This window comes from Lagenorhynchus albirostris, chromosome 15 (assembly GCF_949774975.1).
Source record: "Lagenorhynchus albirostris chromosome 15, mLagAlb1.1, whole genome shotgun sequence".
In the NCBI taxonomy this organism is placed as follows: domain Eukaryota; kingdom Metazoa; phylum Chordata; class Mammalia; order Artiodactyla; family Delphinidae; genus Lagenorhynchus; species Lagenorhynchus albirostris.
Genome location: NC_083109.1, coordinates 29809767 through 29819670, shown reverse-complemented (window position 1 = coordinate 29819670; position 9904 = coordinate 29809767).

Sequence of the window (9904 nt, the reverse complement as noted above, 5' to 3'; positions counted from 1 at the left end):
CTATACCTCCTGATGGTCTTGGTTTCTGACCATTGTCCATAGAAATGCTCTCTCACCAACTTGCCCCACTGTCCCAATTCCTCTCCTGTTAGAGGGGAAACTGTGATTACCTCAACTTGAATATGAAACTGTGATTGAAAAAAGTCAAAATGTTAAGTTTCAAAGCCAAAAAGGCAAAACTGGCTGAGGCTTCCATAGACACTCAGCCTGCTTGGGAGTGTGAAGGGCACACTGGCGAAAGGGCATTCCTTGGGGCGTACTTGCAGTGCCCCTGGTGAAGAGGCACACTAGCGGTACGCTGTGTGAGCTCTTTGAGGACTGAGGCCGGGAGGATGCTTCCTCCTCACACTGCCCCTTCTGTAACCTTTGGGGCCTCTGGGTCTTGGATGTGAAGATTAATATCCACTTGATTCCTCTAGACACTCCAGGTGGAGGTGTGGGGTCTTAGACTGTCTCTAGAGGAAGGGCCATGACACTGTGTTTGAAATTTTGACCTTAGAAGTGGATACCAGAGATCCAGCCAAAGACATCAGGTTCCTAGGGATAGGCAGAAGTCCTCCAGGGTCTTACATGCTTTCTGCCCACTCTTCTATTAGCAGCTTCAGTTTTATATCACCCCGAGCGAGTGTGATAGTGTTGAAGTCGCTGAAGTTATAGGTTATTTTACATTTTGATGTGGGATTTTTCTGTTTTTGATTGGAAGGAGGCAGAAATTGGAGAAAAGGGATCACCCTAGGAAGGGGTCACTGGTAAGGAGTGGAGTTGGCCCCACAGAGTCCTGGGGGCTGTGACCTGAGGCCTGGACACCAGGCCCTGTGGGTCTCAAAAAAAAAGTACCCTCCTAAATTCTATTAGGATTTCAGAAATTTTTTGCACAGTAATAAGCTCTGGATTTGCTCTTTGGGCTTGTCAAAAGGGAAAAGTTAACTCAAAGATTGTAAGCTATTAAGTATTCCAGCCATGTTGCTGACCTAGATGGATAGTTGTACCTCAAAGAGTAGGTGAGAAATAGCTTCCTCACTGTTCCAGGTTGTCAAATACTAATGACAGAAGAGCTCACTTACGTGCCAAAATTCACTTTTATACTAGTTTTTCAGTGCTTTAATATTCATAACTTAAATTTTAAAACTCATATTTACAAACACTACTGTAACTTCAGTGAAACAATTGTGTGATTGAAGCTTTTTGCTTATTATAGTATTTATTACACTACTTAATTCAGTAAATATATAAAAGTAGCCTTCAATTTATTTTTATATTATTTTCATGTTTTTTACCTGCAGTTGTGTATGTGAATTTATCTTGTTAACTGAGATGTAATACTGAGGACCAATAAACTTATCACTGAACAAGCAGGGCCTCCAGTAGTTGCCTGTTTTATTCCCAAAGTGTCCCTGGGGGTTCAGGAGGTGGCCTTCCCCCTGGGACTGGGGACCTCCCCGCAGATTTTCCCCGGGACGCCTCTTTGCTGGGGCTGCTTCAGGAGGAATCCTTGGGAGTTCCACTCCCCTCCCCAGGCCCCTGAGCGACCGCGGAGAATACAGTTCATATGAGGAGACGACCGTGGCTTGTGGTGGGCACTCTCTGGGAGTCCCAGATCCCAAGGAGGGGCTCGAGGAAGCTGGCTGTGGGCACAGGGGTCTCGCGGAGCCCCAGAGATAAGCTGTCCCACCCTCACCCAGAGAAGCCGCATCCGCAGTCCCAGCGCTTGGCCTGCGGGGCACCCCGCCTGCGCCAGGCTGCCTTAGGAACCACTGCTTCACAGGCTGGTAGCTTGGTTTAATCCCGGCCAAAGCTCCGTCAGGTGGCCACTCGGTCCCGCTTTACAGTTGGGGGATGAGCAAGGCGTGAAGGGACAGAGTCACTGCCCTCGCTGGGTTAGATCCGAGCACTCCTCCTGGCGCTCCCTAGGTCAGGCGGGCCTTGGAACTGCACGGTCTAAGGGAGAGGTCGGCCGGAACCCCCGGAGCTCTCAAGGACCCACCCCGTGCAGGGGCTTCTGTCGTTTTGGAAAAAGGACCGACTAAGGAGGGGCACCGCCGGCATCCACAGAGACCCTGCTTCCTATCCCACCCTCAATGCAGGGGCCTCCGGACGAAGGAAGTGACCCACTGGGAAGATCTGGGAGCTGGCCTGAGGGGTAGGGTGGAGACTTCACAGGCAGCCTCCCTCAAATGGTTGGGAAGGTGGTCTTGGGTTTGGAGGCTCTATGTGATCGCAAAACTGTGCGAGGAGCCGAGAGAATTGGGAGAGGGGTCTTGGCCTCAGTACTATACACCCTCCTCAGCACCAGCTTACCCAGAGCCTCCCAACACGACCCCTCCCTCCCCGCTACGGCCCTCGACCCCCCACCCCCCGACACACCACCACACGCGCCATCCTACAGGGCTTGAACCTTGAAGGAGCTCCTGTGCTTGCACTTGCCAGAAACCGCCAGGGTTTGGGGATTACCCCCAAATAATTGTCAGAGAGAAGGGGGGACAGTAAATGGCAAAGAGCTCCAGGACTGGATGATCTTTGAGGGCCAGGAGGACTTGGAGGCCAAGAAGTCCAGGGATGGGGAAAGGGGTACTCCCCACCAGTGGCCCACAGTAGGGGCCAAGGACTACTGAACTGAACCCTGAGGGCATGCTTGACCAAGCCAGAGTCCCAGAATCAAGGAATCCTGGTGGGATAGACATGTGGAAAGTGATTTGAAGCAGAAGGTGGAGCTGCTGAAAATCACAAGTCTCTCTGAGGAGCACAGAGAAATGCTGATGTATTAATTTCTATCATATATTCTAGGGAACAGTCATGCCCGAGGAAAATCTGACCACAGTCCTACTGCCAGCTCATGACGGAAAGGGAATGGCTTCGTTGCTCTAAGAGGAGTCCAGGGTAGTACCAGCTTCAAGTTCAGCTCAGATGTCATCAGAGCCCCCTCTCTGTCCTTAATGGCTTCACTGTCCCCTGGCAGTAAGCTTCCTCTGTGCCACCCAACAGCCCCAACACCCCAAAGGCAAGACCCGACCTCTCTCTCCAAAGGCAGGCCCAAAATCTGGGGTCACATTCTCATCCCTGAATCAGTCACAATGGTCAGGAGTATTCTGATTGGCCTGGCCAGGGGTCACTGCACATTTATGAGGGTGCTTCAACATCATTTGGGAGCTGAGTTCCCCAAAGAAGGGTTTGCTCCCCTGGATCAGCATTGCACATCCACCTGAAGGCCATTTCTGAGCTTTTCTGTTAAAGTCAAATACCTATCTGATTTAATTTTTTTTGCTTTCTGCTAGTCTTTTCTAGTACAAGTGATAGCAAACATAGTTGTTCTGTTGTGGTGGTGGTGATGGTAGTAGTGACTTTTAAACAAGGGAAGAAAAATTGTAACTTGAAAATGTTCTATTCACTGAGATAATTGCCCCCCTGAAGACGGAGAAAAGGCTCCCTACTGCCTCTGTATACCCAGGGACACCAGTGTTCCATGGGAACCTGTTTGATACTTTTTTTTTCCTAAATAAAAGAAGGATCAGGAATTCCCTGGTGGTCTAGTGGTTAGGATTCTGCACTTCCACTGCTGTGGCCGGGTTCAATCCCTGGTCAGGGAAATGACCCAACCAAAAGAAAAAAAAGATCATGTAGACTGTAATGCTACTCCACATTGGTGGGAGTGAGAACTGAACTAACTAGAGAGTGATTTTGAAGGAGCAATTGACAAGACGAAATGACTAATTAAACAAGAGCCAAAGGGATGAATGACCTCAAGGTAGAAGTGGAAAAAGCCAAAGTGGAAAAAACCCCAACATTTTGAAACAATTCCAAAATTCTTTTGTTTCATTCTCCAGAAATTTGAAGAAAAATAAATGTTTATCCACAAATTATTCCTGTTTTGCCCAGGCCTCAGCATTGCTAAATTGACTAGCCAAAATAATTTGGTTAAAAAACTTGCATCAGGGTCGACAAATTTCATGTCAAACTAATAAATGATTATAAATATGTTAAAAAAAAAAAAGCTAACCAAATGAAGTGTGACTATATTTCCATTTTATCCTACCATTACTACTGTTTTTCCATACCAATAAACAGGTTTAATTTTTTTCCTTCATAGCTTCAAAATTTTAAGAAACTTTACATCTTTACTCTGAAATTTCATGCCTGGGTGAATGTACAAATAATAGCAAAATAAGGACAACAGGAGGAGGAAGGATGGTTTGATAACCAAAAATTCATGGAATTTTTTAACTAAAAAAACTATTTCTAGATAACTAATAGGAACCTACTGTATAACACAGAGAACTCTACTCAATACTCTGTAATGACCTATATGGGAATAGAATTTTAAAAAGAGTGGGTATATATATATATATATATATATATATATATATATATATATATATATATATGTAAAACCTTTGCTACACTTTGCTACACAGCAGAAACTAACACAACATTGTAAGTCAACTATACTCCAATATAAATTAAAAAAGAAAAAAAGCACTCGATTTCAACCTCTTTGTTTTATAGATAAAAAGGATCAGAGACACAAAGAGGCTGAACATTTGCCCGAGGGTGTTGCCCTGTATGCCTTCCCCACTAACTTTTCCTTTCTGTGCATCCAGCTTCCTTGCAGGAGCTGGGAGGAGCTGGAGGTCATTTGAAAGACAGCTGAAGTGGGGCGGCAGGCAGTGTCAGCCCTGAATAGTGAGCTCGAAGCAGAACCTTGGGCAGCTCCTTGACACGGGGGATCAGTGAGAATGAGAGCCATGGATAAGGAGGATGTGGGGTACACATAAAGGCTAAGGAGGGCAGTGATGACCAGCAGGGTGATAGGCCACCTGGACTCACCACTTGGAAGGACTCAGGTGGCTGGTGATGGGGTTCAAATGAAGTGGGGCCTGGGGGCAGATGAGGGTGGGGAAGTTTGGGGGCCAGCTCTGCTGGGAATGCAGATTCCTGGCCCCTCATAGGGATACCCTGGAGCAGGATGAGTGAAAGTAGGTCAGTGTTCAGTGGTGTCTGTCTGCCAGGGGTTTCTTTGCTGAGAAGCTGGGCTGTGGAACTGGAACCCAGGTCAGAAGGCATGAGGGCAGTGGGGCAGCTCTGGAACCTTCCTGCTCAATATCCGGCTGTCTAGCACTAGATTCTGACTCTGAGTATGGGGGGCACAGAAGGATATTGTCCTGAGCGGAGCAGGTCCTTCTGGCCCTCCATAGGGCTCCTTGCCTTCCTGGCTGCCCTTATAGGAACCTGGATCTTCCCCTCAGTAGGGGTAGATAGCAACTGGGAGAAGGCTTCATGCTGTGATATTTGAGTACCAAAAGGTCTTCCTCTCACCTACCCAGGGGGCCTGGAGGTGTCCCCCAGGAAAGAGGCCAGTGGAGGCCCTGTTCCCTCCCTCAGCCCCCTCCAGCACCATTGGAGGGATAGTGTGGGAACATCATCTCTCCTCCCAGGAACAGCAAGGGGGTGGTACAGCCGCAGCTGGAGAAGGGCTGTTAAGCGGCTGGGAATGTTGGTCAAGGCTGCCTGCCCTGGGCAGCAAGGAGCCCCAAGAAGCTTGTGACTCCAGCGAAAGCCTAAGGCTGCAAGGTGCGGAAAGCCATGCTTGCCAAGGGTCCAAGGAAGGTGAGGGCAGTAGGAGAGGGCAGATTGGAAGTAGAAATACAGGGACTTGGACATCTGAAGAGTCCAGGTGACAGGAAGTAGGCAGAGGGAGTCAGGAGTATTCTGGCTGGAAAACCTGAGTGGGAGTGGAGGATGGCGGCTGAAGAGGTCATCTGGGCGGCTTCATGGCTTGAAAGCCTCCAGGAACTGTACATGGAGGTGTTGGTCATGTGTTCAATATGTCATGGATTTATTGAGCACCTACTACACCAGTGCTGCGCTGGTGAAAGACACCATAGCCTTGCTCTCAGGGAGATCCCAGTCTAGCCTGGGAGACAGCCCAGGCAGTAAAGTAAGAAGGCTGTGCTGCAGAGTTAGGGGACATGGGGATCTGTGATGGAAGAAAACAGGAACTACTTTAGATGGTGTGACCAGGGAAGGCCTCTCTGAGAGCTGAAGGATGAACTGAGCCACAATAAGAGCTGTGGACACACCTTCCAGTACTCAGACTCTCCAGGCCTGGAGGCAGGTGGGGGCCGGTTGTGTTGTAGGAACTGTTGGCAGCCACATGGCTGGAACAGTTCTCCCCTGGGAGCAGGAGGTCTGGGATGAGATGGGAAATAGGCAGGTGCCAGGTTGTACAGCACCCCCTACCCCACACCCCTACTCCCCTAGGCCACAGCAGGGAGTTTGCTTTTATTTTTTTCCTAAATGCCATAAGAAGCCATTGGAGGTGGAGAATGGATGATGGGTGGGGGCAAGTCAGAGGGCCAGATGATGGACCAGGCTGGGGATGCAAGTGGGCAGAACTGAGCTCTATTTTGAAGGTAAACCCAACAAAATTTACTCATGGATCAGATGTGAATGAGTCGGGGGGACTCCCAGGTCCAGAGCAGCCAGGTGGATGGTGGCGGATAGTGGACTCGGGAGCTCTATTTTGCCTGAATATCATCTGAATTCCCTATTAGCCATCCAGGTAGCGGGGAGGGTGTAAGTAGGCTATGTCATGTTGAAGTCAGGAGCTCAGTGACAGGTGTCATGAAATCTGGTGGCCAGCTGTGGCTGGTAGAGAGCCATGGATCCAGGGAAAGATCCAGGGCAGGCCAACACTCCTAGGTCCGAGGAGGTGAGAGAGAGAGAAGGAAATGTTGCAAGAAAAAAGGAGGGGTACTTCCCACGTGGTCCAGTGGGTAAGACTCCGCTCCCCTAACGCAGGGGGCCCGGGTTTGTTCCCTGGTCGGGGGACTAGATCCCTCACACATGCTGCACCAAAGACCTGGTGCAGCCAAAACAAATAAATATTTTTTTTTAAAAAGGAGGGATTGGTGGTGGTGGGTGCTGCTAGGGGGTGGGGGAGGGGCTGGCAGAAAGCTGAGGCAGGATGATCTTGAGAGCAGTTTCAGTGGAGTAGTGGGGACAAAAGATCGGTATGCATCGGTGGAAGAGAGGTTGGAGGGGCATGGATACAGAGAACTAGAGACAACTCTTTGGAGAAATTTGCTCTGAAGTGCAGCTGAGGAAATGGGTGGTACCTGGAGGGGGGAGTTCAAGGGAGTATTTTGGGTTTTGTTTTTTAATGAGATACTATAGAGTTACTTCTCCAGATTCTAAAATCTATAGGCATAGTGGCTAAAGGAGAAAACTCAGTTGAAAGTACTTCGGAAAGCCATTAAGCGCCTTGTGGAACCCAGAATTCAAGGTTGTGTCCACAGCCCAGTAAAGTCTGAGACTTCAAGGATGGGAATGAGAGGGAATGTGTGTGTTTATGTCCAGGTCCCTAAACCCCCTGTGTAAGGACCCACTGGGGCATGGAGGGTGGGGGGGAAGATGGGGAGTGTGGGGGGAGGGAGACCTGGAGCACCTGTATTTGCCCTCAGCCTCTGGTCCACAGAGGGCTGGTGGTGGGTGGGAGGACTAAAGGAAACAGCTTCTCACTTTGCAGTAGGGGTATGGGGGTCAGGGGCTCTCTCCAGGACAATCAGGGGAATAGAAACCACAGGGGCAGAGTGCAGGAGGCTATAGTGGGGAAGGGGTCAGAAGGGGTTGGTGTCAGTTTCTGTGAGAGTCAGGTCCATAGACCACTGCGGGAGATCTTGTCTGTGGGCTCCTGTTTCCTCAGTGAGCTCAGTCGTAAGGGCCTCAGATGAGGGAGGAGGCTGCAGTAAGGGGATGAGATGTGTCCCCTCCATTACAGGGTGGCTTCCAGGAACAGTTGGTTTGGAATGTCCAGGTGTTTGGGAGCTGCTGATGACATGGGGAGGCAGATGTAGAAGCCTAGGCATTCTGAGATGAGAGGGGCTGAGGGCAAAATGGGTGTCTTTTCAGGGGTCCAGCCCCTGCACCTCCCACATGGAACTTTGCTTCCTGGGCAATCAGCCTGCCTGTCTTCAGCTCCTCTTCAAATCTCCATCCCCCACCCCGCTGTCTGGGGGAGTCTGTGCCATGGGCTGCGGGTCTACCTAAACGGTGACCTAGAGACGGTCCCTAGGCTGAGTTGAGGGGATACCCATGAATGGAGGTGACCCCATGTCTCCAACCAAGCTCTGCTCACCACAACCAGAGAAGCATGTGGCCAGCCCCGAGTCAGTCGTGGTCAGAGTCCTGCAGGTCTCTTCTGCAGCATCTTCTGCAGTAGCAGGGAGCAGGTTGCTCAGGGCCATCCTGACCCCCAGGCCTTCATCTGCCAAGGAGGGCACCCCATGAAGCTTTGCTCCTAATGCTCTCTTATCTCGCTGGGAGGCGAAACCAGGTCAGCCTCACCCCATCTATGCATGGGGCTGCCCCAACGCACCAGGAACCCTTGGGGGCCGCAGGGAAGCCCTCGCCGTAGAGGTGGGCTCACCCTGGGCTTGCTTCACCTGCCCTCTTCCATGCCTGGGGGACAGAGGCGGAGAACTCCTTTCCAGTAGGATGTCAGATGGGGGGATTGCTGCTATTCCTCAGGCTGGCGGCCAGTGTGGAGGGGATGGGGGGTTAACACTTTGTTATGGGGAGAGTTCCTGGGTCAATCCGGTGCCTGAGGGCTGTGTGATCATTTGCTGAGAAGCCACCAAGGGTCAGACCAGGGGTTCACCGCATGGGCTGGATTTGCCTGGCCGCGCGCACCACCGCCTCCCTACACAAGGGAGCTCGCGCCCCACCCCGCACCCCTCCCTCCGAACACATACTGCTTGCAGAGGACCAGGCGCCGGAGAAGGCGCGTCCCCGGGCCGGGCTCCCTCGTGTCCGGGAAGGAAAACCGGGCGGCAGGGCCATCTTGAGAAGGAAAAAAGCCGCAAGCCAAGACCTTGACCCAAGAGAAGGCCGAGGGCGCAACGAGGCCGGGAGAGAAACCGCGAGGCGCGCTGCCAGTAAACCCGACGCCGCCGAGCCGGGAGGGCAGCGGGCTCCGCGGGGCAGGGCGTAGCCCAGAGAACGCGCGCCGGCCCGTGTAGTTAGTCGGGGCGCGCTTCCTGGAGGAGGACTAGGAGGATTTACCGCTCGAGCAGCCGGGATGAATGGAGGGGGCGGGGCCCAGGAGGGCGGGGCCCAGCAGAGGCCCCCTGCCGAGAGGAGGGGTGCGGGGGCCCGGCCAAGAGCTTAAAGCCGACTGCAGGGAGGCCCTACCCAGACCCGCCTCACTGCCTCAACTCCGAGGGTCTCCGAGCTCACCGAGCTTCTTCCCAGAAACTTCGCAGCCCCGCTCAGCCCCTAACGCTCGGCGCGCGGGCCCGAAGAAGCCCAGTCTACGCGTTCTGGCTAAGTCGCCGCGGGCTCCCGGGAGTAGCCCGCCCGGGCTGAACAGGAGCGCGGGTGAGGGCGCGGGGCAGGCGGACGGGACCCCGCCCGGGCCGCGCTGGGGAGGACCGTTGGCGCGGCATTAGGACCCAGGCGCGGCACAGGCTTGTGTCACCGGCTCCAGCCGCCGGCCCGCCCTGGACGCCGAGGTTGCGGTCGTTCCCGCGGCACCTGGTGAGGAGCCAGGGCGTGCGCACTGGTGTGCAGCCGTCCCGCGGCTGATCACTGGGGCCATGGCCGCGGCCACCAGGCGCGTGTTCCATCTCCAGCCATGCGGTGGGTGCCTGCGGCTGGAAGGGCGTCCGGTCTCCGTCGCAGAGGCGTGCTAAGCTGGGACGCGGAGCCGTCGAGGCGCTGGGGGGAATGCGGACGCCGCCGGCCTGCACCAGCCCCCGGCGTGGTGGGCGAGAGGGTCGTGGGGGCTTCCCAACAGGGACGGGGGTGCCCGGGGTGAGTTCAGCCACGAGGGAGTGGGAGCCCGGGTGGGTACGCGGGTGGCTGGGGGAAGCCCAGGACGACTTCGTGGGCACTGCGCGCTTGACTTAAC